The sequence below is a fragment of the Aotus nancymaae genome, unplaced genomic scaffold (genome assembly GCF_030222135.1).
Source record: "Aotus nancymaae isolate 86718 unplaced genomic scaffold, 86718_ANA_hifiasm-v0.15.2.pri h1tg000079l, whole genome shotgun sequence".
Classification (NCBI taxonomy): domain Eukaryota; kingdom Metazoa; phylum Chordata; class Mammalia; order Primates; family Aotidae; genus Aotus; species Aotus nancymaae.
In genome coordinates, this window is record NW_026988494.1 from 1,137,936 (window position 1) to 1,165,218 (window position 27,283).

General features: G+C 38.0%; 1 protein-coding gene across 9 annotated transcripts in view; it reads left to right on the top strand.

Annotated features, from left to right (window-relative positions):
- The window catches only part of NSD3 (nuclear receptor binding SET domain protein 3), a 112,689-nt gene that overhangs the window by 2,809 nt on the left and 82,597 nt on the right, over positions 1–27,283 (top strand). For 5 of the 9 annotated variants that reach the window (XM_012475946.2, XM_012475952.2, XM_064368665.1 and 2 more), the window contains exon 1: positions 23,607–23,778. The exons of 2 other annotated variants lie outside the window; for them this stretch is intronic. The gene's annotated coding sequence lies outside the window, so the exon portion shown is untranslated. Of the gene's footprint in view, positions 1–15,671; positions 15,852–23,606; positions 23,779–27,283 lie in introns of those variants that run through there. 2 more of the 9 variants (XM_012475947.3, XM_064368667.1) reach the window with 2 other exon arrangements.

The window sequence follows — 27,283 nt, forward strand, 5'->3', positions numbered from 1 at the left end:
TTTATAGCTCCTACTCAATTGACATATTATTTGTAATTAGCTGGTAAACTGTATGCATGAACTATCAGTGATGTAAATTTTTAGGAAAATAAGCAATCATTAAATAGAAAATTTTGCGTTGGAAGCTTTCATTGCTTAAACAAAAAAGAAAAAGTTTATTTTTATGTATTCAGCATCCTTTAAAGATCAGGGTTCCTGCCCAGCTGTCACAAGTATCCTGGTTCCTTGGACAGGTATTCATATACAAAGAAGCCTACTCTTGTTAAGTAACACGTAAAACCCAAACTCGGATTAATATGTCCATCAGCCCACCTGTTACCTGTGATGGCTTTTTTTTTAAACCTTAAATTAACAAATGCCCTCTCTCATACTCATCAGATTGAATGAGCTTTGGATAAAAGAAACTGATTGTCTTTGAGATTGATGATTGTTGAGTGAATTGTCAAATCTGATTCTAATAACAGCAGTTTCTGGAATTTGTAATAATATTCATAATAATTCCAGTAATATCTGTTCACAGTTGTCCTCACACTGTGCTATGCCGAGTGTCTGACATGGATGATTTCCTAATTTTCTTTTATTCTTCCAACAGTTTGTGAAGTTGGTACTTTTTTTTTTTTTGAGGCTTTCATGGCAACCTCCACCTCCCGGGTTCAAGCAATTCTCTGCCTCAGTTTTTTTGAGATGGAGTCTTGCTCTGTCACCCAGGCTGGAGTGCAGTGGGACAATCTCAGCTCACTGCAACCTCCCCTTCCCAGGTTCAAGCAATTCTCCTGCCTCAGCCTCCCGAGTAGCTGGGATTACAGGCACCTGCTGCCATGCCCAGCTAGTTTTTGTATTTTTTGGTAGAGATGGGGTTTCACAATGTTGGCCAGGCTGGTCTCGAACTCCTGAACTCATGATCCACCCACCTCAGCTTCCCAAAGTGCTGGGATTACAGGTGTGAGCCACTGTACCCAGCCGAAACAGAGGCTTTTGTTTGTTTGTTTTGAGACAGAGGTTCGTTCTTATTGCCCAGGTTGGAGTGTCTCAAAAAAAAAAAGAAAAAAAAAGAAGCCGGGCATGGTGGCTCACGCCTGTAATCCCAGAACTTTGGGAGGCCAAGGCAGGCAGATCACGAGGTCAGGTATTCGAGACCAGCCTGGCTAACATGGTGAAACTCCGTCTTTACTTAAAAATACAAAAAATTAGCCATGCATGGTGGCGCACACCTGTAATCCCAGCTACTTGGGAGGCTGAGACAGGAGAATTGCTTGAACCTGGGAGTCGGAGGTTGCAGTGAACCAAGAGCACGCCATTGCACTCCAGCCTGGGTAACAAGAGTGAAACTTCGTCTCAGAGAGAGAGAGAGAGATGGAGGGAGGGAGGAAGGAAGGAAGGAAGGAAGTAAAGGGATGGAAGGGTTCACATATCTTAGAAGGCTAAAATAAAGTTAGCATTCTTCATTCTCCACTGATAACTTATAAACTTAAAGTTTCTTTTATGTCCTTTTAAGTAAACTTCTGTGCATGTATGTGTATATCTCTCAAAGTACTTACAAATGGGTCATACTATCTGCATTTTGCTTTTCCGGTGCTGATGGTGGTGGTGGTTGTTTTTTGTTTTGTTGGTTGGTTGGTTTTTGTTTTTGTTTTTTTTTTGAGACAGAGTTTTGCTCTTGTTGCCCAGTCTGTATTACAATGGTGGGATCTCGGCTCACTGCATCCTTCACCTCCTGGGTTCAAGTGGTTCTCCTGCTTCAGCCTCCCTAGTAGCTGGAATTACAGGCATGTGCCACCACGCCTAATTTTTGTATTTTTAGTAGAGACGGGGTTTCACCATGTTGGTCACTCCTGACCTCAGGTGATCCACCCGCCTCGGCCTCCCAAAATGCTGGGATTACAGGCATGAGCCACTGCACCTGGCCACTTTTTCTTTTTAACAGGCCATCTGGGACATCTTTTTAAATTAGTACGTGTGGATCCACGGCCAGGTACAGTGGCTCACACCTGTCATTCCAGAATTTTGGGAGGGAAACTGAGGCAGTTGGATCGCTTGAGGTCAGGAGTTTGAGACCATCCTGGCCAACATGATGAAACCCTCACCTCTACCAAAATAACAAAAATTAGCTGGGTATGGTGGCTGGCGCCTGTAATCCCAGCTACTCCGAAGACTGAGATGGGAGAATCACTTGAACCCCGAGGGGGAAGCTGCTGTGAGCCAAGATTGCACTGCACTCCAGCCTGAGTGACAGAGTGAGATTCCATCTCAAAAACAAAACAAAAACAAAACAAGGCCGGGCATGGTGGCTCACACCTGTAATCCCAGCACTTTGGGAGGCGGAGGCAGGCAGATCACTTGAGGTCAGGAATTCGAGACCAGCCTGGCCAGCATGGTGAAACCCTCCCCCACCACCCTGTCTCTACTAAAACTACAAAAATTAGCTGAGCATGGTGGTGTATGCCTGTAATCCCAGCTACTGGGGAGGCTGAGACAGGCAAATCACTTGAACCTGGGAGTTGGAGATTGCAGTGAGCTGAGATTGTGCCACTGCACTCCAGCCTGGGAGACAAATCGAGACTCCATCTCAAAAACAAAACAAAGCAAAAAACCAAAACAATAAAAATTAGTAAATACGGATCCACAGCTGTTTCTTAAGTGTCTTGTAAGTATTCCGTTGTTTGAAACAATAACATTTAGTTTGTTAGCGTGTTTTGCTATTATAAGTAAATAATAGTTGGTCCTGAATTAAGTTCCTAATAGCCTCTTAAATGGACTAGAGATAGTCCATCTACTTTATTTTACAAGAGAGAAAACTGAGGCCTATGCAAGTGAAGTCCAGGGCTTTTGTGACAAACCCGTTACTTGGTTCTTTACAGCACAACCTATTAACTTCCTTATTATGAAAGTATTGGAGCTGCCTGGCCGGCATGGTGGCTCCTGCCTGTAATCCCAGCACTTTGGGAGATCCAGCTGGGTAGATCACCTGAGGTCAGGAGTTCAAGTCCAGCCTAGCCAACATAGTGAAACCCCATCTCTACTAAAAATACAAAAAATTAGCCAGGCCTTGTGGTGTGCACCTGTAATCCCAGCTACTCTGGAGGCTGGGGCAGGAGAATTGCTTGAAGCTGGGAGGCAGAGGTTGCAGTGAGGTGAGGTCGCACTGTTGCACTCTAGCCTGGGCAATAAGAGCAAAACTTCATCTCAAGAAAAACAAAGAAAGAAAGAATTAGAGCTGTCTATGAAAGCTGAAGGTGAGGGGGCAAACTTAAGGTTAGGTATATTTAGTATAATGAGTTAGAGGCAAGTAAGCTGCAGGGAGGCAAGAGATGTTGCTTGTTGTTTTTTTTTTTTCATATTTTATTCACCATGTTGTAAAGATGCAATATATGCACAAAATATTTTACATGCAAAACTGAATTGTGTATAAGTTATCTTGAAGTGTGTGTTTTTGTATGTGACTTTTTCCTGTTTGAACAAAATTATCAATAAAATAAGATAGCAATGAAATGAAAAAAAATTAGAGGTCCATCATGGTCTTGGAAAAGGACCTGGAAAGAAAATTGAGACATTGGTAAAATTTTAAAAGTGAGCTAAAAATCCCTAATTGAAAACAAGTTGAAAATCTTAGCAGGCACTGTTGATGACTTAAATTTTTTTTTTCTATCAGGAAGAAAATGGGATCTTTTAAACCAAAAAGATAGTCTTGTCTGTTGTAGACACTTAAGAAATTAAAATCATTAAAGCTCTAAAAATGCTTAGAACTTGGCATCTGTCCATAAAAATCTGTTTTTCAATACAATTCTGTTTTTAGCTTTACTTTTTTAAAAAAAAAAAAAGCAGTTTATTTTTGAAAGAGCAACTAAGATGATTTATTTATTTGTTAATCAACATGTCCAGCGTTTGAGTTTTTTGTTTGTTTTTTTGAGACAGAGTCTAGTTCTGTCGCCCAGGCTAGAGTGCAATGGCATGATCTCGGCTCACTGCAACCTCTGCCTCCTGAGTTGAGACGATTCTCCTGCCTCAGCCTCCCGAGCAGCTAGGACTACAGGTGCGCACCACCACACCTGGCAAATTTTTGCATTTTTATTAGAGATGGGGTTTCACCATGTTGGCCAGGATGGTCTCGATCTCTTGGCTTTGTGATCTGCCCACCTCAGCCTCCCAAAGTGCTGGGATTACAGGCATGAGCCACTGAGCCCAGCCCTAGCGTTTAAGTTTTTAAATGAATGGGGAACTTTATTTCTGCAGGCCATTCTTTTTATAAATTATAAATTATATTTATAATTTTATAAATATTATTAACAAATTTAAGAAATTTATTATAACATTACCTAACCTTTTTTAAAAAAGCTTACAGTTTTGTTTTCATTTTTACTGTTCTTTTTAGTAGATATGTAATAAAGACTTTAAATACTTCTGTGTTTACACTTACACTTCTGTAGTATGTTGTACCTGCACTGTGTAGCATGAAAAGAAGGTAAGGGATATTTTAAATTTTGTGGATTTAGAGAATGTTCAGTTTTTACCACACGGGTCTGTTGTTACTCCTAAAGCACATCTTTATTGATAAGATTTTGAATTTGAAAAATCTCTTTGAAAAACGATTCTTAGCTTGTTTTTTCAGATGTAGATCTTCATCATCATTAACTGATCTACAGTGATAACTTTTTTCCTCTTCTTACTAGGTTTTTCTTTTTTCCCATTTATATTTAGGGCTACTTAGAGAAAGTGACTAGGAAAATGAAAATTGTTGATATTCATACTGTTTCAATTTTAGCCATGTGTAGCATGGAAAGATAAAGCATGAATAATACCTTACATTTATATGGCATTTTCTGAGGTATTTGATAGAATTCCCACAAATAACTTGGCTTTTTAAAAATGTTAAGTTGGAAAGCACAAGAATTATTTAACTCAATCCAAAGATGGGAAAATTAAGATTTCAGAGACCCTTTCGGGCTAAATCAACTGTCATGTTACAGACAATAGTTTTCAGATTTCAGTATGATTAATCTTTTCTCTTTTTTGTGAGACTGAGTCTGGCTGTGTTGCCTTTGCTGGACTCAAACTCTTGGGCTCAAGCAGTCTTCATGCCTCAGCTTCTCTAGTAGCTGGGACATAGGCAGGTGCCACTGCACCTGGCTCTGTATGACTACTTTAAAAAAATTATTAAGAGTGTATGTGTCATGATTTTTCTTCATAGCTTGTATCATCCACATTCTAATAGATAATTAAATATTAAATAAGTATTTTTCTACTATAGATGTACATTTTCTTATTTTGGTGTACGTTATATATGTATTTCCTAAGATATATAAGAGGTTTATTTTATTTTATTTTATTTTTTTAGAGACAGGGTCTTCTTGTTCTGTTTGTTGCCCAGGCTGGAGTGCAGTGACATGATCCTAGCTTACTGCAGTCTTGAACTCCTTGAATCAAGCAATTCTCCTGGCCTCAGCCTCTGGAGTGGTTATGACTACATTATGTGTGCCACTCTGCCCAACTATTTTTTTTTTTTTTTTTGAGACAGGGTCTTACTGTATCACCTAGGCTGGAATGCAGTGACACAATCATGGCTCCCTGAAGCCTCAGCTTCCCAAGCTCAGGTGATCTACCTCAGCCTCCCAAGTAGCTGGGACTACAGGTGTGTGCCACCACACCCAGCTAGTTTTTTTTTTTTGTAGAAACAGGGTTTCGACAAGTCGCCCAGGCTGGTCTTGAGCTCCTGGACTCAAGCAATCTTCCCACCTTGGCCTCCTAAAGTGTTGGGATTATAGGCGTGAGCCACTGGGCTGGCCCCTCCAGCTTTTTTTTTTTTTTTTTTTTTTAAGAACTATCTCTTTATTAGACAAAGTCATAACCCAAAAGTTCCCAACTTCCTGTACATGTTGAAAGCTTTAAATAAACATCCTTCGATACAAAATATGGCCCCCATGGCTCAAACTTAATTCTATGACATAAAATTATTCTAAAATCGTACTTATTTTGAAAGCCTAAAGATTATTTTTTTAATGGCTAAAAAAATACCAACAAGCTAGATATTTTAATTCTGTTGAGATATACAAAAAGAATTACTATAGCAGCCCACACATTCTATGATTTCTAAACATTTAAACATCAGTGGTTTTGGGGGAAGATGCTGTTGTCCTTCACAGTTAATTAAAAGCTCAGATGCTTTTTGTGAAAGCCCAACTTTTCTTCTACCTGCTAAACTGTCTTCTCAGAAATCTTGCCGGATGTTTTCTTTGTTTGCCTCTCCATGTTGCTGCTTAATTTGATAGATTTCATTTTCTAGCTGAACAATTGTCCGTTCGATCTCGTAATTCTTACTGACCAGGGATACCCAATTTGACTCCATTTCTCTCAATTTAGATCCAGCTGTGAGTTGCATATTCTTTCTCTGCCAGTTTAAATCCTGAATATGTTTTCTTAACTTCTGAAGTTCTTTCTGTGCGTGTTCAATCATATGAACTAGATTTTCATTGTATACTTTCCAGGCATTACATCCATGCTGTGACATTAGTTCCAGATTCTCAATTCTAACTGCTTGATGCTCTAACTGGGCCATAGAATTGTTTACACATTCTTGCCATGCAATAATGTCATTTTTTTGACCAGAGGAAGGGGCTGGAAGCTCATATCTGTAGAGGTTAATATCCGCAAATGACTTGCTATTATTGATTGCAAATACACAGAGGAAGCCTTCGCCTGTCCTCATGTATTGGTCTCTCATGGCACTGTACTCTTCTTGTCCAGCTGTATCCAGTATGTCCAACAGACAGGTTTCACCATCTATTACTACCTGTTTTCTGTAAGAATCCTCTATGGTGGGATCATATTCATCTACAAAGTGGTTCTGGATTAGCTGGATTGTCAGTGTGCTTTTCCCAACACCACCTCCTCCAACCACCACCAGTTTGTACTCAGTCATTTCACACCAGCAAGAACCTCAAGCTCTACTGCCTCTGCTTTGGACAGATTTAGGACCACAGCTGGGAAAAACGTTGGAGACCCCGGAACCGCCATGAACAGCCCCCCTTTTTTTTTTTTATATACATTTTTTTTGTAGAGATGAAGTCTCATTTTGTTGCCTGGCTAGTCTTGAACACTTGGCCTCAAGTGATCCTTATAGGGAGGCATTTTAAATTTAAGAATGGGTAGCTTCCTGGGATTTCATGTGTTAAAAAAAATTAGTTTATCAAATTGATTTGAGATTAAGATCAGATGGAGATGTGCCTAGTGGCATTTGGAGCATAGCCAAGACAATATTTTGTCTCTTGAATCTTATGTTATCTAATCTATCTTAGCTGCGGAGTCTGAGGAAAGCTATATGTTTAGGAGGCCGAGGCGGGAGGATCACAAGGTCAGGAGTTCGAGACCAGCCTGGCCAATATGGTGAAACTCTGTCTCTGCTAAACATACACACACACACACACCCACACACACACACACACACACACACACACACACACTAGCCAGGTGTGGGTGGTGGGCACCTGTAGTCCCAGCTACACAGGAGGCTGAGGCAAGAGAAACGCTTGAACCCAGGAAGCAAAGGTTGCAGTGAGCCGAGAGTGCGCTACTGCGCTTCAGCCTGGGCGACAGAGCGAGACTCCGTCTCAAAAAAAAAAAAAAAAAAAAAAAAAGAAGAAAAGAAAGCTATAGTAAAAACATAAACTTTTTTTAAAAAAGGCATTTTAAAGCCTTTAAGTTATGAAATGTGAAATATAAAAGCATATAAAACTTGAATGTACAGTATACAAATAATTAGGTAGTGAAAATACAAAAATTAGCCGGGCCTGGTGACACACTCCTCTACTACCAGCTACTTGGGAGGCTGAGGTAGGAGACTTACTTGAACCCGGGAGGCAGAGGTTGTAGTGAGCCAAGATTGCGCCACTGTACTGCAGCTTGGGCAACAAAGCAAGACACTCTGTCTCAAAAAAACGGAAGTGAACGTCATGTAACTATTCCCCAGGTAATAAGCCCTTTAAGAAAAGCTGCAGAGACAGTCTCATTGGTTTAGCTGGTATTGCTTTGCTGGTAGTTGAACTTTAAGGATAAAAATGTATTGATGTCCTTCCTTGGTGGTTTTTTTTTTTTTTTTTAATATAATCATAAGAACCTGAGGCCCGGGCGCGGTGTCATGCCTGTAATCCCAGCACTTTGGAAGGCGGAGACGGGAGGCTCACCTGAGGTCAGGAGTTGGAGACCAGCCTGGCCAACATGGCGAAACCCTGTCTCTACCAAAACTACAAAAGTTAGCTGGGTTTCATGGTGGATGCCTATTATCCCAGCTACTCGGAAGGCTGAGGCAGGAGAATCCTTTGAACCGGGGAGGCGGAAGTTGCAGTGAGCCGAGATTGGGCCACTTCACTCCTGCCTGGGCGAAGGAGCGAAACTCCTTGAAAAACAAAAACAAAAAAACCTGAAAAATTCATAACAATGAGAGGTCAACGAATATGAAAACTGAATAACCAGTTTTCAATTGTTATTGTTCAGAAGAGGTATCTGAACAATTTTTTTGAAAGCAACTAACATTTATTGTCAGTGTTTATTGATTTGAAATCTTAGTACCTTACTGACGAATAACAATAATACTGAATCCTGTAAGAAAGTGCCATTTTATACAAAGTGTTGTTTATTTAGAGTTCATCTCTGTTGCACTTTTTGGTAAGATTCAATGATTAGGTTTTAAATTAATATGCAAACTCTAAAATGATTGTTTAGAAAATGTTGATTTGTCTACATTGTTAATTTCTTAGCTTAACTATCTTATTTAACAAAAACAAGTTTGACACTCTTGCTTTTGCAATATTGGAACCATTCAAGAAGTATTAACATAAGAAGTAATCATTGATGACAATCTGTGTTTGACCCTTCATCCTGGTGCTTCTTGAATCTTACCTTTTCTTTAATTTGGCCAAGAGAACTAAATTTCTTTTGAAACTAGAGAAACTGCATTATACTTTCCTGGCCTTCAAGACTGTTTTCTTAGGTATTTGGAAAGGTTAAGTGTTAATTTTTAAGGATTAGGATAGCAGAAAAAGTTGAATGCTTTTTTCCCTCTGAGTACCTGCTGAATACAGTCTATTTGCGTACAACTCTGCAATGTGAACTTTGAGAAAGGCATTTTTATAAATTAAAGCCTTTATTTGGTTATTATAATTTTGTCACTCTAAGCAGTCTCCTTTTGTATGACCTCTGCAAGATTCAAATGCATCAGAATATAGTATTTCATATTAGACTGTGGTGAGGAACTTCTTGCTTTGCTTTATTGTATCCCTTGAATTCTTTTCTGTAGTGCGATAGAATGTCATTCTTTTTTACTCCCATTGAAGGTTAAATATATTTCTTGCTAATTCTTCCCTTGCATGGGTGATAGCGATTTTAAATCTTGGATATATATATGTTGAGTTTTCCTAGTTGTGGAAGTAAACATATTTGATATTTTTAAAAAGATAAATTAGGTAATTTGGCTTTGCGTATGAAGTAGAGTTAATATACTTTTATTTACCTCATGGTCTCTGTGTCATTACCACTTGTTAATTTTTATTTTTTAATGGAAAACTTGAACTTCTCCAAAGTGGCTGCTAGTTTTAAAATAACATTTATGTAAGGATTGTTTATTACAGAGAAATTGAAAACCAGAAAGTATAAAGAAAATTAAATTTATCTAAAATTCTACTAGCTAGAAGTAGCTACTATTAATATTTTGTTCTATATCCTTCCAAATTCTTATGTATGTATTTTTTTTACATAATTGGAATGGTGCATCCATATTATTATATTATGAAATATGTTTGTGATTTTAAAAAATCGATATAGAATTTTATTGTATGGGTGCGCTTTTATCTACCATTCTGTGTTGAAGGTCTTTTAAGTAATTTGCAATTTTGGGATATTTTAAGTTGATGGACATCCTTATACATTAAAAAAATATATATGATTGATTATTTCATTACAATAAATTCCTAGAAGTAGAATTACTTACAAGGTATAAACATTTTGAAACCTTTTGATATGTATTTCCAAATCGTTCTCTTGAAAGATTTTTTAAAATAATGGTTTTATTGAGATATAATTCACATATAAAATTCACCCATTTAAAGTATACGATGCAGTGGCTTTTAGTATGTCCACAGGGTTGTATAACCATCACCACAATCAATTTTAGAACATTTCCAGAAAGGTTTGAACCAGTCTAAATCCAGCAATATCATAAAGTTTTGTTTTAAAAATAGCATTTATTCGTAACGTTTAAAGTGTAGTACAGTATACAGGAACACAACAGCTTGTGTGATATGTACTTTATATGCATTTGAGTGAGATTTTAGAAAGTCCTGCATGTAAAGATGATGCACCTATGTCCCGTTTTAAGAAAACCTGACATATAAAGTTTAAGCTGATGAAACAAAATATGAGGTATATTTTTTAAATTATAAAATTATTCTCCTGGACAGTCAGAATGTCTTTATTAAGAGAGTAGTATCTATGATTTAAAATGTTTTTTAAAAAATTCAAATTTGATTTAAAAGCACCTTATTTTAGAAAACATGTATGGAAAGTGCGTTTTACCTAAACAGTTAACTGTAGCAAACTTACTACCTTATAGAAAATATGGTTTTCTTTTTATTAAGAGAGGTTTGCTTTGTTCTAACTGAACTTCACCCATGAAAGTTGTTCTTTTGTCTTGTTTGCTTAAGCCATTTAACAAAACATTTTTTAAAAACTGAGTGAGCTGGCTGGGCGCGGTGGCTCACGCCTGTAACCCCAGCACTTTGGGAGGCTGAGGTGAGCAGATCACAAGGTCAAGAGATCGAGACCATCTTGACCAACATGGTGAAACCTCATCTCTACTAAAAATACAAAAATTAGCTGGGCATTGTGTCACATACCTGTATTCCCAGCTACTCAGAAGTCTAAGGCAGGGGAATTGCTTGAACCTAGGAGGCAGAGGTTGCAGTGAACCAAGATTGTCCCACTGCAGTCCAACCTGGCAACAGAGCAAGACTCTGTCTCAAAAAAAAAAAAAAAAACTGGGTGGGCTGCCGGGGTATGGTGGCTCACGCCTGTAATCCCAGCACTTTGGGAATCAGAGGCGGGTAGACCACCTGAGGTCAGGAGTTTCAGGCCAGCCTGGCCAACGTGGTGAACCCCGTCTCTGCTAAAAATACAAAAATTAGCTAGCATCATGGCACATGCCTGTAGTCCCAGCTACTCGGGAGGCTGAGGCAGGAGAATCGCTTGAACCCAGGAGGCGAGGTTCAGTGAGCTGAGATCGTGCCACTGCACCCCAGCCTGGGCAACAGAGCAAGACTCTGTCTCAAAACAAATGCCCCAAAAAACTGGGTGGGCAGTGAATTATAGGGCGAGAGTCAAGGTGGTCTGAGTTCCTATCCCCACTTCAGTTTACCACTAAGATCAGTGTTCTTATCTCTAAAAGTGCAAATGAAAATATATTCTTGGAGTTATGGGGATTCAAATTAGAAGTACTAGAGTGTGCTTAGAACTGTACCAGATATATAGTTTTAATTAATAACTTTTTTAATAGAAGAAAGATAATGTACACAAAATGAGCTAGTCTTTAGTCACATGTTTAATGAAAGAAGAAATGAACTCAATTGGCCTAAATTCACTTTCATAGAAGTTAAAAGTTGAACATTAACTAATACCTGAACAGAATCTTTTGCATGGGTTATATGGGTGTTTCTTAATTGGTAAGAGAATTCATGCTGGTTCAAGTTTGAACATGAAGTTAACTTCCCAGTCCAATTTTACTTCCACTGTTGTTATTAAAACTTCATAATGGCTATAGCTTCACCAAAGCTTAGTTCTCTGATTAAACAAATAGGTAATGTAAAATTTGGATGTATAATATGTAGTTGCTAATTTTCTAACTTTTATTGCTATTTTGAAAACTACATGTTGAATACAGCTGAACCTAAAATACTAAAGTGATAAACAAAAAAACAAACAAAACCCAAACTGGTCTTTATGGAAAAGATAAACTTAGTAAATTATCATTTTAGATACAGTAAATTGCTTAGTGCTTTAAAAACTACATATCATTTTTTGCATACCTTCTCTTTTGCCTTTTTGTGGGGAATGGAGAATACAAGGTAAAAGAAAGTAAGTTTGAGTGCAAAATTTTAAGAACCAATCTCAAACCATTTTACTGTAATTTAAAAGTTTGTTCAGGAAATAGGTAGGAAAATATGTGGATGAACTTGTTAGTTTACTAGATTTCATAGTGAATGGAACAAGATGACTGATGAAAGTTGTTTGTAGTAATTTTCATTGTGAGCAACTACCCTTGCTGTAATGGATTGGAAAATAATGTAATTTCCTTGAAGTGGTAATACTATGTCTGTTGTTGCCAGGTGTGGTCAACAACAAAGTGAAGACAGTTGAGGTTAAACTCGATAGATAAGGGAAACAGGGTGTTTTACTAGTAAGGTCGATATTGGTAAAAGACAGTTCAATAGTAACGTGGTTTAGTCAGGAAAAAAATATGAACTACAAATCAACCTAAAATATTGTATAACTTAATGGAATCATAGTCAAGTGAAAACTGTATGATTGAATTTAATGACAGGGTTTATGGTTAAATGAAATACTTTGTTGTTGTTGTTGTTGTTTGTATTTTGTTAACTATATTCTACTTCATGTGGGTCACTTCCTAATTCAGGATATTTTAACGTCTTTAATCATCATCCTTCTCTAAATTTTTAGTAGAAAATTTAAAGTGAACACATTTTAGAAAATATTTGAGGTGATAACACTAAAGCTAAACAGATTGTGGAGTAGTACAGTTATACTTTAAAAATATTTTGCAGCCCAGCACGGTGGCTCACGCCTGTAATCCCAGTACTTTGGGAGGCGGGTGGATCACCTGAGGTCAGGAGTTCAAGACCAGTCTGACTAACATGGTGTAACCCATCTCTACTAAAAATACAAAAATTAACTGGGCGTGGTAGTGCATGCCTGTAATTTCAGCTACTTGGGAGGCAGAGGCAGGAGAATCACTTGAACCTGGGAGGCAGAGGTTGCAGTGAGCCAAGATCGCCCCACTGCACTCCAGTGTGGCAACAAGAGCCAAACTCTGTCTCAAAAAAAAAAAAAAAAGATACTTTGCTCTATTAGTAGTTTAAACTCAGAAAAGTTAAATTAAAAGAGAACATACAACTTCTCTAATACACCTTGATTTCTTACTAGAATTTCGTAAAGAGAATCATGGTGGTCATTCTGATTTTACCCCCTAAAATCCTAGGGTTGTGAATTTCATGTAATTGTTTGATATTACAAATAGTGGTTGTCTTAACGTTAAGGTGGTAGATAAACTTTAAAGTTAGTGTTTTTTGTTTGTTTGTTTGTTTGTTTGTTTGTTTGTTTGAGACGGAGTCTCATTCTATTGCCCAGGCTGGAGTGCAATGGCACAGTTTCAGCTCACTGCAACTTCCATCTCCTGGGTTCAGGTGATTCTCCTGCCTCAATTGGGACCACAGGCATGCGACACCACGGCAGCTCATTATTGTATTTTTAGTAGAGACCAGGTTTCACCTTGTTGGCCAGGCTGGTCTTGAACTCCTGACTTCAAGTGATCCATCTGCCTTGGCCTCCCAAAGTGCTGGGATTACAGGCATGAGCTACAACGCCTGGCCAAAAGTTAGTATTTTAACCACATATGTTCTTGTCAGAATGAAAATTCAAGCCCTACATTTATGTATTGATAGCTAGGAGGAATCACAGCTCATTTTCCCATTTTTTCATGGTCCTTTTATATATGTGGATCACCTGATCCAACCTTTTTATGATGTTAAATCAAAACCCAAAGATATTGTCTGTCTTCAAAATTTATGCAGCTAAGTTAGAGGCAGAAGCAGAACTAAAGTTCAAGTCTCATGACTATAAGACCGATGTTAGAGTACATCTTCTACTTTGTGGACATTTCGTTTGACCCTAGAGATATGAAATTTTTTTTTTTTGTTTTTTTTTTTTTGAGACGGAGTCTCATACTGTCGCCCAGGCTGTAGTGCAGTAGCGTGATCTCGGCTCACTGCAACCTCCGCCTCCTGGGTTCAAGCAATTCTCCTGCCTCGGCCTCCCAAGTAGCTGGGACTACAGATGTGCGCCACCATGCCCAGCTAATTTTTTTGCATTTTTAGTAGAGATGGGGTTTCACCATGTTGGCCAGGATGGTCTTGATCTCCTGACCTTGTGATCCACCCTCCTCAGCCTCCCAAAGTGCTGGGATTACAGGCATGAGCCACCACACCTGGCATGAATTTTTCCTACTCTGGCGTAGAGATCTATTTGCTGAACTTCTCTTATGTGACTTCTTTATAGCATCACAGTAATATTAACAGATTTCTTTAAAAATTTATAATTAATCTTATTTTTATTAAGCTTTTAACAGATGTTTTTGTTAAGGTAAAATTTGAAAAATAATGTAGATAAGCACAGTCTAATAGAATTTTCTGTGATGATGGAAATACTCTGTATCTGCACAGACCAATATGGTAACCTTAGCCACATGTTGATATTGAATGCTTGAAATATGGCCAGTGTAACTGAGGGACTAAATTTTTAATTTAATTTAATTTTAACTGTTTAAATTTAAATAGCTACATATGGCTAGCCCAGAATCAGATATTCTTAGTGAAGGGAAAGAATTAAGTAGATGTGGGCATAATTTTACATGGTTTGCTCTTGTGATTACTATATTTGTGTGTTTTTGTGGACTGGATGTTTAAAATCTCGTTTTTCCAATGTGCTTGCTATGTTAGGTAAATAAGTTCTTCATGGGAAAGAAAGATAACTATAACTTACCAATAATAGTTGCTTGAAAGCTGGAATATTTTAAAACATTCTTTTAATCAATGCAATTATTAACAGACTACAGATTGCTGACCAACAAAATGATTTAAATATAGACTGCATTGCCTTCATTTCAGCTATTTATTTATTTATTCTTTTATTTTTGAGATAGTGTCACACTATTGCGCAGACTGGAGTGCAGTGGTGCCATCTTGGCCCACTGCAACCTTTGCCTCCCAGGTTCAAACAATTCTCATGCCTCAGCCTCCTGAGAGTTGCATTTCAGCATATTTTGGACTAGTTATAGTTGCATAACATTTAAGATTTAAACTTTATATTATATAGAATACTTGAGTAAACCGTAATTTAAATCTTTTTACTATAGCCGTAACTCAGAAGCCTCAGAAACAAAGTGAACTTTAAAGGAAATAAAAGATAATAAATACCTGATGATCATCTTTTTCCTTGTCTTCTTTCAGCTTCTCTGTATGATTGATTCCTGGTTTTGGTTTCATTCGTTTTTTAAATAAGAATCTAGGCCAGGCGCGATGGCTCACACCTGTAATCCCAGCATTTTGGGAGGCCAAGGCAGGTGGATCACTTGAGGTCAGGAGTTCGAGACCAGCCTGGCCAACATGGTAAAACCCCATCTCTACTAAAAGTACAAAAGTTAGCTGGGCATGGTGACGGACACCTGTAATCCCAGCTACTTGGGAGACTGAGGCAGAAGAATCGCTTGAACCTGGGAGGTGGAGGTTGCAGTAAGCCAAGATTGTGCCTCTGTACTCCAGCTTGGGTGACAGAACAAGACTCTGTCCCTGTATTATATTACTCTGTTTTGTAGTAGCATTATCACTCTCTGAAATTTCCTTGTTTATTTTAGCTCCATGAGACCCGAATCTTATTTCTTTGGATTTCTCAAGATCTAGAACAGGGTCTGATACATAGTTGGTGTTCAGTAATGGCCCACATCACAGACCAAAACAAAAATAGGACTCTACAAGGAGAAAGATGTATAACATGGCACTTGGAGTCTGGAAATAGGCAAGGTGAGACTCAGCTTTTACTTATCTTGGTAGTGTTGATGTGGGTAATTCAGGCTGGTTAGTTTAGAGTAATTTTGTATAGAAATGTTTCTCTGGGAACTCAATTAAAAACAAACTTTTGTCCAGATATACAAAATAAATTCTATCCACCTTATAGAGCTGGAAAATGGAAACAAACATGAGAAAATATTTCCATGGTCAGTGTTTGACTAGTCAGTCTAATTTCTTTGGGAAAACAGAGGTTGTGGGATTTACTCAAAGTCATTTGTATGCCATTGGTGGAATGGAGAGGAGGATTGCCAACTCCTAATTTTCCAATGTATTGTTTTGACTTATGATCCATGAATGAACGTCACTGTGTAGCAGACATAGGCACTTTGACATAAGCAGAACTTGATTGATGCTGGTTTGTGTTATCTGTGAGTAGACATCAAACATTCTCTTATAGTAAATTAGGTGATTTAATTTCTAATTTTTAAATGCCAACATGATAAATGTGGAAAGGGTTTTGGTTTTATTCAGCTATTCCTATGCCTATTCTTGAGTAGTGTTTTAAAATGTGAATTAAAGCATGTTTATTTAGGAAACTTGCACATTATTTGTCTTTACAAAATAAATTTCTACTTGGTTATTCTTTAGAAAAAATGTTGGATTAATATAATTCTTTGATGGCTATGAGGGGCTTTTTTAAAAACTGACGATTATGTTTAACAAGACTTTAAAAAATGATTCTTAGTATAGTGCTATCTTTGTTACTGTGAGTTTTCTTTCTCCCTATATATTTTTATGAAAATCAGCCACAAAATTCAGTGTGGCCCAGAGATTTTGGTTGTCAGAAATTGAAAATCTTAAATAGGTAAGTGTTTCAGTAGTAAAAGGACCCATAGCATTTTATTACGTCATACCTAGTAATTGCTTGACTGCCATTTTGTTATTTTTATCAGATCTACCTCTGGAATGAGAGTAAACTCCAGAGCATAGAAAGCTGTGGCAGCTGTGCCAACGAAATGGGAGAAATCATTTCCATTTCTTCTGGATGCGTGAGGGATGACAGCAACATCCTACCAGCAATTAAAATCTTATGGCTTTTACTGGTTGTCCAGGGACAAATTGTAGATCACATTATCATGACTGTATCTATAGGCAGAACTGTTTATGTTGTGATGGGGGAAGACTTCTTTCGTTGTTGTTGTTGCTGTTGCTGTTGTTGTTGTTTGAGACAGAGTCTCAGTCTGTTGCCCAGGCTGGAGTGCTGTGGCACAATCTTGGCTCACTGCAGTCTCCACCTCCCAGGTTCAAGCGATTCTCCCACCTCAGCCTCCTGAGTAGTTGGGACTACAGATGTGTGCCATCATGCCCAGCTAATTTGTGTGTGTGTGTGTGTGTGTGTGTGTGTGTGTGTGTGTGTGTGTTTAGTAGACACGGTGTTTCACCATGTTGGCCAGGCTGGTCTTGAACTCCTGACTTCAAGTGATCCACCTGCCTTGGCCTCCCAAAGTGCTAAGATTATAGGTGTGAGCCACTGTGCCTAGTCTAAGACTTCTTTTTTAAGTGATATTTCTATTTTGGGTATCCCAAATCTTAGGTTAATGAATCTAAGAGGATTCCTCTCCTTCTCATTTATAGCGATGCTTATGAAACTGAAGATGACCAAGTGAGTGGAAAGGCTTTCAGAAAAACCCTTGTTGCTGCTGTAGCAAATTACAACAAACCTAATGGCTTAAAACAACACAGATTTATTTTTTTAGATTTCTTGATGTCAGAAGTCTGACATGGGACTAAAATCAAGGTGTTGGCAGAGCTGCATTTCTTCTGGAGGCTTTAGGAGAGAAACTGTTACCTTGATTTATCTAGCGACTTCCTTTTCCTTTTTTTTTTTTTTTGAGATGGAGTTTTACTCTGTTGCCCAGGCTGGAGTGCAGTGGCGCAATCTCAGCTCATGGCAACCTCTGCCTCCCGGGTTCAAGTGATTCTCCTGCCTCAGCCTCCCTAGTAGCTGGGATTACAGGCATGCGCCATCATGCCCAGCTAATTTTTGTATTTTTGGTAGAGACAGAGTCTCAGCGTGTTGGCCAGGCTGCTCTCAAAGTCCTGACCTCAAGGGATCCGCCTGCCTGTGCCTCCCAATGTGCTGGGATTACAGGTGTGAGCCACCATGCTCTGCCTTCTTCCTCCATTTTCAGTCAGCAGTCTTTAAATCTCTCTCTGACTCTTGATCCTTCCCACCAAAAGGATGATAAGGGTCCTTGTGATTATGTTGGCCCCACCTGAATGGTATAGGCCGACATTGCGGCATTGTGTTTGCTGCCATTCCTATATTCATTCAGCAGCTTTCTTTCCTCACATGTTAGGGGATATGGATACAGTAGTGAGCAAGATGTACAAGTACCCACTACCTTCATTAACATGGAAGTAGTTTTGTTTTGTTTTGTTTTTCTTTCCATGACTGAAGCCGCTACTATAATTTGCTTTGGAAACTAAAGATAAATCTGAACTTCAGTTATCAGCACACATTTGGCAATTCTCTTATTACTGAAGTTGCTCAGAGACACCTAAATATCTCATGACATTCTAAAATAAATTGATTTTATGTTGAGCACAGGTTTTGTGTTAGTCTATAAATGATATAAAAAAGGAAATCATTTTATTAGAGTTTCAGATTCTCATCATGAGTTATGTTCTACAGTAATGATGTTGTGACAGTTTCTGTTATCCTATTCATCATGAATGTAGATTTTATATACTGATACAAAAGACAAAGCTTCATGTCATAACATACCCACTGTTTAGGAAAATATGAATCATAATACGTTGTCAATCGTTTATGCTTGTAGAATTATTATTAGATTCATGGAAGAGCACATCATATTAAATGTGGTTATGTAAATGTTTAAAGTTTCTTGGAAAAAAATTCTTGTCAGGTTGTGACTCTTGGATGATGTGTTTACACTTTGTATTTTGAACACTTAATATCCTCTAATTTTGATTTTCTGCTGAAAAGATTACTTGCTAAAATTAAAAAAAAATTATATACTAAACTTTTTAAAAAGTTTAAAAATAATTGGGGCAAAATTTTTTTGTGTTTTCCTCTGAGTGTCAATATATTTATGAGGCCTTAAGAAGTAAAAAGCAAATCTACGCTCAATTCAAAATGCATGCTATTAAAAAACACCCTGTGATATTTCAATAATACTAGTTACTTAATGGTATTAGCACATATTAAGCTATCTAAATGGTTAATCTGATCTTGTGCCGCCCGCCCCCCTTACTGTGATACTCTCTTCTGTTAGGATGGATTTGTTTATTGATAATGTGCCAGGCACTATAGTTGGCTCTGGGGATACAAGGATAAACTAGTTTCGTGTCCTCGAACTTTCAGTCTGTCCGTATTCTCTGGCATTTAAGTTGTTTTTATTTCCTGGAATTTTATAGTGTGCTTTCATTAAATACTTACAATTTGGTTTTGCAACATATCAATAAAAGCCCTTCTAAAAATCTAGATCATTTAAAACCTGTGATATTAAGAAGCCAAAAAGGTTCTCAGTGGAAAGTCTTTTAGGTACCGGTTTATCGTAGGTCTTTGGAAAGGAGCTTCTCTCTCCTCCATTACAGGTTAGAACTTGTTTCTTAAGCCAGAAATGTCTGAGGTCACCTGCCCCCTCTCTCCCCATCCCCACACCCCCAGCTTCTCAACTCTGGATATTTCCCATTGTCATCCAGGGCACTTGTCCCTTTCTGTCATTAGGGATCAGAAAACAAGGATTTGTTCTCTGACACCCAGGACTTGACATCATGCAGGTACTCAGTATGAAATCAATACATGCATCTCACAAAAGGCAATTTCCAAGCCTCATCTCCAGCACTTTCCTTGCTGTCTCCATCTCTTCCATATGGTGATGTAAGTTGTATGGCTGCAAGGACCTTGTCTGAATTTTCATCCATATAACTTTAGTGCTTAGCTGAGTGTCTGCTCAATAGGTGCTCAATAAATATTTGTTTCATTAGAGAAGCCTGTGTAGGTTGGGATGGGGACAACTGGCTGTAACTTTTGGTCACCTTCCTATTATAGCAGCAGCAGAGTGGGAAGGAAGGAGCTTTTGACCTGAACCTCGGCACAGCCTTGTCTCAACATACAGAGGGCAGTTAACAAACAGCAGCTGGTGTCCAGAATTTCTGTAATAAAGTATTTTACTATTCTTTCTTACACATATATTTTGAGGTCACATTCACTTATGCACCACACCCTTTCCATATGTCAAGATGGCCCTGTAGAATGTGTTTAGTGCTCTGACTATAGTAGCATGCCATGCCAGCAGAAGGGAATATGCATCCTGGCTTCAGAGGGTGTGTGGTATGTGGGGATGTTCTGGAAAAGCTTCTTGGAGTATTTTCACAATTCTGAATAGGATCTTTAAGGATGAGTGAGAGATGAGAGAGGAAAAGCTAGGAAGGTGGAGGGCAAGATGGGCAGGCCAAAGCATCAGGAGAGGTAGCCAGACAGAGAAGCAGGAGCCACATTATGAAGGGTTTTTGGATTTTATGCTAAGGCATGAAGAGCCATGGGATGTTACTAAATTTAAATGGTTTGGAGTTTTGTTCTTAAGCACTGTCAATGTTGTAGAGGGTGGATTGGTAGACAAGATTGGAAGCAAGAAGAACAGCTAATAAGATGTTCAAATGCAGATGAGAAATGATAAGACACAGCCAATGAACATAGCAAGAATCGGGCCGATCTGGAAGAAAGTTGAAAGGTAGAACTGAGCTTTAATTTATGCATTGCAGCTATCTTTTTCACCATGTTGGCCAGGATGGTCTCAATCTCTTGACCTTGTGATCAGCCCGCCTTGGCCTCCTAAAGTGCTGGAACTACAGGTGTGAGCCATCATGCCAGGTCTGGTTTTTCTTAAAAGTTTTAAAGATGTACTGTGTATATGAGTTCTTTAATTCACCTGGGGTTGGTTTGGTATATTATGTGGTGAGGATCTACATTTTTTTTTCTCTGTGGATAAGCAGTTGTCCCAGGACCAATCGTTGAATCTTTTATCATTTCCTTACTGCTATGCAGTGCTGCTTCTGTCATATGTCACATTCCCATAGAATGGTTCTGTGTTTAGGATCTTACTCTGTTTCATTGTCCATCTTTTGCTAGTACCTTACCGTCTAATTACTGTAGCTTAATAATAAGAATAAAGCTTTTCATTTTAAGCAGATTTAATATGTATATAAATCAGTAATTCTTTGGGTATTGGAAACTTTATTATTGAGAAACATACATAAATGCTTTGTTGATTTTTTAAGAGCATTTTTTTGTTGAGATATAATTTACGTTGCATAAAATTCAAACTTTTAAAGTATACAATTTAGTGATCTCTAGTATATTCCCAAGGTTGTGCAATCACCACCACTGTCTAATTCCAGAACATTCCGTCATCCCAAAAAGAGACCCTGTATATCCATTAGCAGTCACCCTCCATTCCTTCCCTCCTCCCACATTCTGAGAATCACCAATCATCTTTCTGTCTATGTGGATTTGCCTCTTCTGGACATTTCATATAAATTGAATTATATGTGACTTTTTAATTCTTATTTAAATTGAGTAAATTTGATAGATTAACAGGGCATTATATAGGAATATTACTGTGTGTATAAGAAAATAGGACAATTCAGGTACATTAGTGTGCACCATTAGTCCCAGCTGCTCAAAGGAAGATCACTTGAGCCCAGGAGTTCAAGTCTGCAGGACACTATGATTCCGTGTGTGAATAGCCACTGCACTCAAGCCTTGGCAACATAGTGAGACCCCAAAAAAGAAAGACAAAAATACCATATCTTAGTGAGGAGGAAGAAGAGAAAATCACAAATGTTTATTTCTGTTTTGTTTTTATTGTTCAATTATCAAACATAATTTATTTCTGGCCAGGAGCAGTGCCTGTAAGCCCAGCACTTTGGGAGGCCGAGGCAGGTGGATCACTTGATGTCAGGAGTTTGAGACCAGCCTGGCCAACATGGTGAAACTCCATCTCTACTAAAAATTCAGAAATTAGCTGGGCATGGTGGCGTGTGCCTATAATCCCAGCTACTCAGGAGGCTGAGACAGGAGAATTGCTTAAACTTGGGAGGCGGAGGTTGCAGTGAGCTGAGATCACGCCGTTGTACTCCAGCCTGTGTGACAGAGTGAGACTCTGACTCAAAAAAAAAAAATCTCCTTCATTTATTGAAAAGAGTGGTCCTTCTTATGCTTTTGCTTAGTAATTTAATGACTAAATGTCATATAGCAAATCCTGTTCTAGAAGGGTAACTTCTGTTGATACATCTTGAGTTTATTATATATAGATGGAGCTAGACTACTTTGTTTTGGATACATGTTGTTAGTAATTATACAAAAATGACATGATTTGTTTCATGTCTTGGAGAAAAGTGAGTAAAATTACATGAAAATATAAAGGGAATGTATTTTTCCCAAATTGTTTATTTTTAAAGCAAGCAGATTTTCCAGTTTAACCCAGAAATTACTCAGCAGCTTAGAGTTCTTTCTAAAAGGCTACAACGGAAAGTACCTTTAAGTCAAGATATACAGATAAGATTTACTAATATAGAACATTTGTTTTACATACTAAAATGTTGTAAGTCCTTTGTGTCATTTGAAGAATTGATGTTTTATTAGTGTAACCGTTGAAAAGTAGTGCAGGAAGAAAAAAAAAAAAAGTAGTGCAGGAAAATGTTTTCCCCTAAATCATAGCCTTAAACTTTGAGAGTCAGCCTCAACCAGAATGGTAGTAAACTTCTTTAAATGATTCAGAATTTGACCAGCAGTCTTTTCAAACCTCATAATTTTGACATCCTCAAATTTTCATTAAAAAAAGCCATAGGAGAACTAAAAATGTGTTAAGTGCCTGTAAAATTAATATATAATGGCCTTGGAGTCTGGAGTCCAAGTATATGCATTACCGTGGGAATTTAAGAAATTGTTTGAGCTGGCACAGTAGCTCATGGCTGTAATCCCAGCCAAAGTAGGACAATCGCTTGAGTCCAGGAGTTCAAGACCAGCCTGGGCAACATAGCAAAACCCTGTCTCTAGAAAAAATTTTAAAAATTAGCCAAGCGTGGTGGTGTATGCCTATAGTTCCAGCTACTTGGGAGGCTGAGGTGGGGGAATCACCTGAGCTCAGGAAGTCAAGGCTGCCATGAGCTGTGATTGTGCCACTGCACTCTAGCCTCAGTGACAGAGGCTGTCTCAAAAAAATTGTTTGAGAGGAAATACCCACAGTTTAGTCAGAAATAATTTGCATCTGTACTATCGTGGTTCAAACTTTTTGGATAACTATAATTGCCAACTGTATAACACTTGGATGCCATTAAAAACACTGCACTTTGTTTGTGGATAAAATAGTGAGCTCTATTTTATAGATGGTATTTGTTCCCTCAAAGGCTAAAATAATCTAAAGACAAATGGAACAATCACTTGGATTTGTTTTTTCATTTTTATTTCCTTGACAACACATTTTCAACCAGGATCCATTTTGTTTGAAAGTTAACATTGAGTTGTATAGTCACTGTACCAAATTTGGTTATTGCTTTTGTCTGTAACGAGGGCTAGATTAGATCCTATCGATTCTAGCTGCTTTTGGTGAATAAAAGATAAACATTGTTGTTCATTTCCTTTTTAGTACCATAGGGGTGTGGTCAAGTTCTTAGAACCAGGTGGTTGGTTTTTACTTTTTGTTTCCTCTGTAAGTCCCCACCCCTATCTCTGCTTTTTCTTTTGTACATGTGGGGTGAGGGTGAAGTTAAAATGTGATTAGAAAGGACTCATGGCTTACAAAGGAAGAATGTTGATTTTTAGTGTAATTTGTGTCCTGTCCAGAGGGTAGAAATTGACTTTTGCTTCTGTTCATACTTCATAGCAGCTTGATTTTGCTGATTTTTAAAGGTATGTGTTTGGGTTCTTTAAAAATATGTATGTTTTACTTCAAATAGGGATGAGGGGCTTTTAGTTTTACGAGAAATAGCATTAAAAATATACCTCCATTATTTTTAAACAATACATATTTATTACTGTATTACCAAAAATTTTTAAATTACGAAAGCCAAAATGATACCAGAATTTATATCTTACAAAGGATCACTCTGATCATATACTTATATTAAAATATTAGTAGAACACAGAACCAGAAATAATGGAATCTTTTAAAAACCGACATTAGAGGTTTTTAGCATCTTTCTATACGTAAGCATTTTTTCTTTGTAGAGTTTTTGGTTTCACTCTAGCAAACCCATGTACTGAAAATAATGGAGCATATTTTTTAAAAAATGAAGTTTCTTTTTTTTTTTTTGGTCTTGCATTGGAAAAAAATGAACTGTTTCTTTCCCCCCATTTTCTTCTTGGTGTCAGTTTGGGGAAAAAATTGTAAAATAAGAATCTCCCTTGATTTTGTCACCCAGAGATCTTCACATTCTATGATTAAATATGAGTCATATTCAGAAGATGTTTTTAGGGGGGCTTTGTGTATATGTACATATTAAATTGATTTCAAAGACAGGATCCAAATACAGGATCACTGAAACATTAAGTGATCATTCAGTTTGAAATTAGTATATGAATATATTTGATAGTTCTTGCTTCATACTTCACAGAATCTATGCTTAAGCTTGTCTTTATGTACTGCATTTCAGTCTTTTGATTTTAAAATGAAATGACCCTCTAGTTTTTCAACATTATGTATCTTTTTTTTTGAGAAGGAGTCTTGCTCTGTCGCCCAGGCTGGAGTACAGTGGCGTGATCTCGGCTCACTGCAACCTCTGCCTGCTGGGTTCAGGTGATTCTCCTGCCTCAGCCTCCTGAGTAGCTCGGATTATAGGCACGCCCAGCTAATTTTTTTGTATATTCAGTAGAAATGGGTTTTCACCATGTTGGCCAGGCTGGTCTCAAATGTTTGATCTCGTGATCCGCCCACCTCAGCCTCCCAAAGTACTGGGATTACAGGCAAGAGCCACCTCGCCCTGCCAACATTATGTGTCTTTAAATTTTTTTTTTTTTTTTTTTGAGACAGAATCTTTCTGTCACCCAGGCTGGAGTGCAGTGGCACAATCTCAACTCATTGCAGCTTTCGCCTCCCAGGTTCAAGTGATTCTTCTGCCTCAGCCTCCCAAGTAGTTGGAACTACAGGTGCCCACCACCACACCCAGCTAATTTTTGTATTTTTAGTAGAGACGGGGTTTCACCATATTGGCCAGGGTGGCCTCAAACTCCTGACCTTGTGATCTGCCCACCTCGGCCTCCCAAAGTGCTAGAATTACAGGCTTAAGCCACTTCGCCTGGCCAAAAGGTTTTTTTTTTGTTTTGTTTTGTTTTGTTTAAATGATGTTCTTGCTGCAGAAACAGTGAAAATGCCAGGTTTTCAAGAACCAGCATAGCTGGTTCATTACTGTAGACTGTCTGCATGCACTCCATTCCTGTTACTATGGAAACACATTGAGTGTTGATTTGTCATAAACCTTGAGAAATATTCCTTGCAGCAGTTCACATAAAGAAACATCTGGATCCTTTGTTTATCCTGGGGTTAAGGAAGACCACCCTCTTCCTCTGTGTTGTGAAAATCATATTCTACTACTTTTTTTTAGCTGTAAAAATTCTAATGTAGATCTATCAAGTACACTTTGTTTTATAGTATGATTGATTATGTTTACTAGAACAGCTTTGGAAAACAGATTGATTTTCATGCTGATTCAATTAACTACAACTATGACAATTGTATTTTGAGAACTTCTACATTCTGAATTTCAGATCTACATTATTAATAAGATTTTAAATGGATATATTCGTATGAGTTTCTTTTTTTATATATCTTGGTCTTCAGTTGGGTCAACACTCCCTCTGAAAGTTTATTTGACTTCATACCAGCCTGTTGGAACTTTAAACCTTCATGAAAGTTAAGCCCAGAACTAAAGAAAATCTCAGTGGCATCTAAGTAAGCAGTTGTTAGTCATATTTTACCAAGGATATTTACCTGAGGAGATGGTAACTGCTTTTATATTCTGTTACTATCTCCATGCAAAGACCCACAGCAGCTCTGTGAAGCATTTCATTTATATGAAATAACTCTTAAGTTTATGCAGTTGAGTAAAAGATTCATTGAAGCCCCTCCTCTGAGCCTTTGAGTTTGGTTCCAAGAGCATATATGGGAATAACATTATTTCCTGCTCTTAAGAAAACTCACATAAACAGATTATTTTATGATTAATTCTAAGAGGCACACATAGAATATCTTAGAACATAGAGGAAAGTTACTCAGACTAACTTAGAGCTTAAGTGACTACTTCTTGGAAATGACATTCTGAGCTCAAAAGATGGTTAAGAGTCAAGCAAAAAAATTAAAAAGTAAAAGGGTATATTATGGATAGGAGATACTGTTAGCAAAGGCCCAGAGGAGTGAAATCATAGTGTGCACGGAAATTTCCAGTGATTTTATATTACTAGGGTATGAAAGTGACTTGGAGTTGAAGAGTTAGCTTAGAGACCTTGCTTGGAGGGCCTTATATGATCTGTCAGTCTAGGTGCTTTGCCTTTTTCTGGGCAATGGGAAACCAGTGAAGGATTTTAATCAGGAGAGTGATGTGGTTAGATTTACAAATTAACCTAGGAATGTATTTGTAGAGTAGCTGGGTCTGAAAACAGAAATAGGCAATTTATATGACATCTTAAAACCACTTCTAATTCCAAAAGCCTTAAATAATGATATCAATGTAAGGAATTTGTGGTTGTGGTGGTGGTGGTTGTTGAAATGGAGTCTCACTCTGTCACCCAGGCTCCAGTGCAGTGGCGTGATCTCGGCTCACTGCAACTTCCGCCTCCCGGGTTCAAGTGATTCTCCTGCCTCAGCCTCCTGAGTAGCTGGGATTACAGGTGCAGCACCACCATGCCTGGCTCATTTTTGTATTTTTAGTAGAAACGGGGTTTTGCCATGTTGGCCAGGCTGGTCTCAAACTCGTGACCTTCGGTGATCCACCCACCTCAGCGTCCCAAAGTGGTGGGATTATAAGTGTGAGCCACTGCTCCGGACCTAAGGAATTTTGAAGCATAATAAAATAAAAAGTTTCTATTATTGAGAAGCAACTGGCATTTTAAACATAGAAAAAGAATGAATATATGCAGCACAACATGTAATTCTATAAAGTGGAATCCAGCAATACATTCCACAAAAATAATTGCTTATGAATTTGTTATAGTCACTTAAACTCTAAATTTAGCATATTATGAATACTTAATTGACATTTATAGGCTGAAGTTGTTCATCTGAAACATATAACATGATTTCTTTCTTTCTCCCTCTTGCCCTTTTTTTTATTTTAGAGAAAGGGTTTTGCTGAGTTGCCCAGGCTGGTCTTGAATGCCTGACCTCAAACAGTCCCCCTCCTTCAGCCTCCTAAGTAGCTGG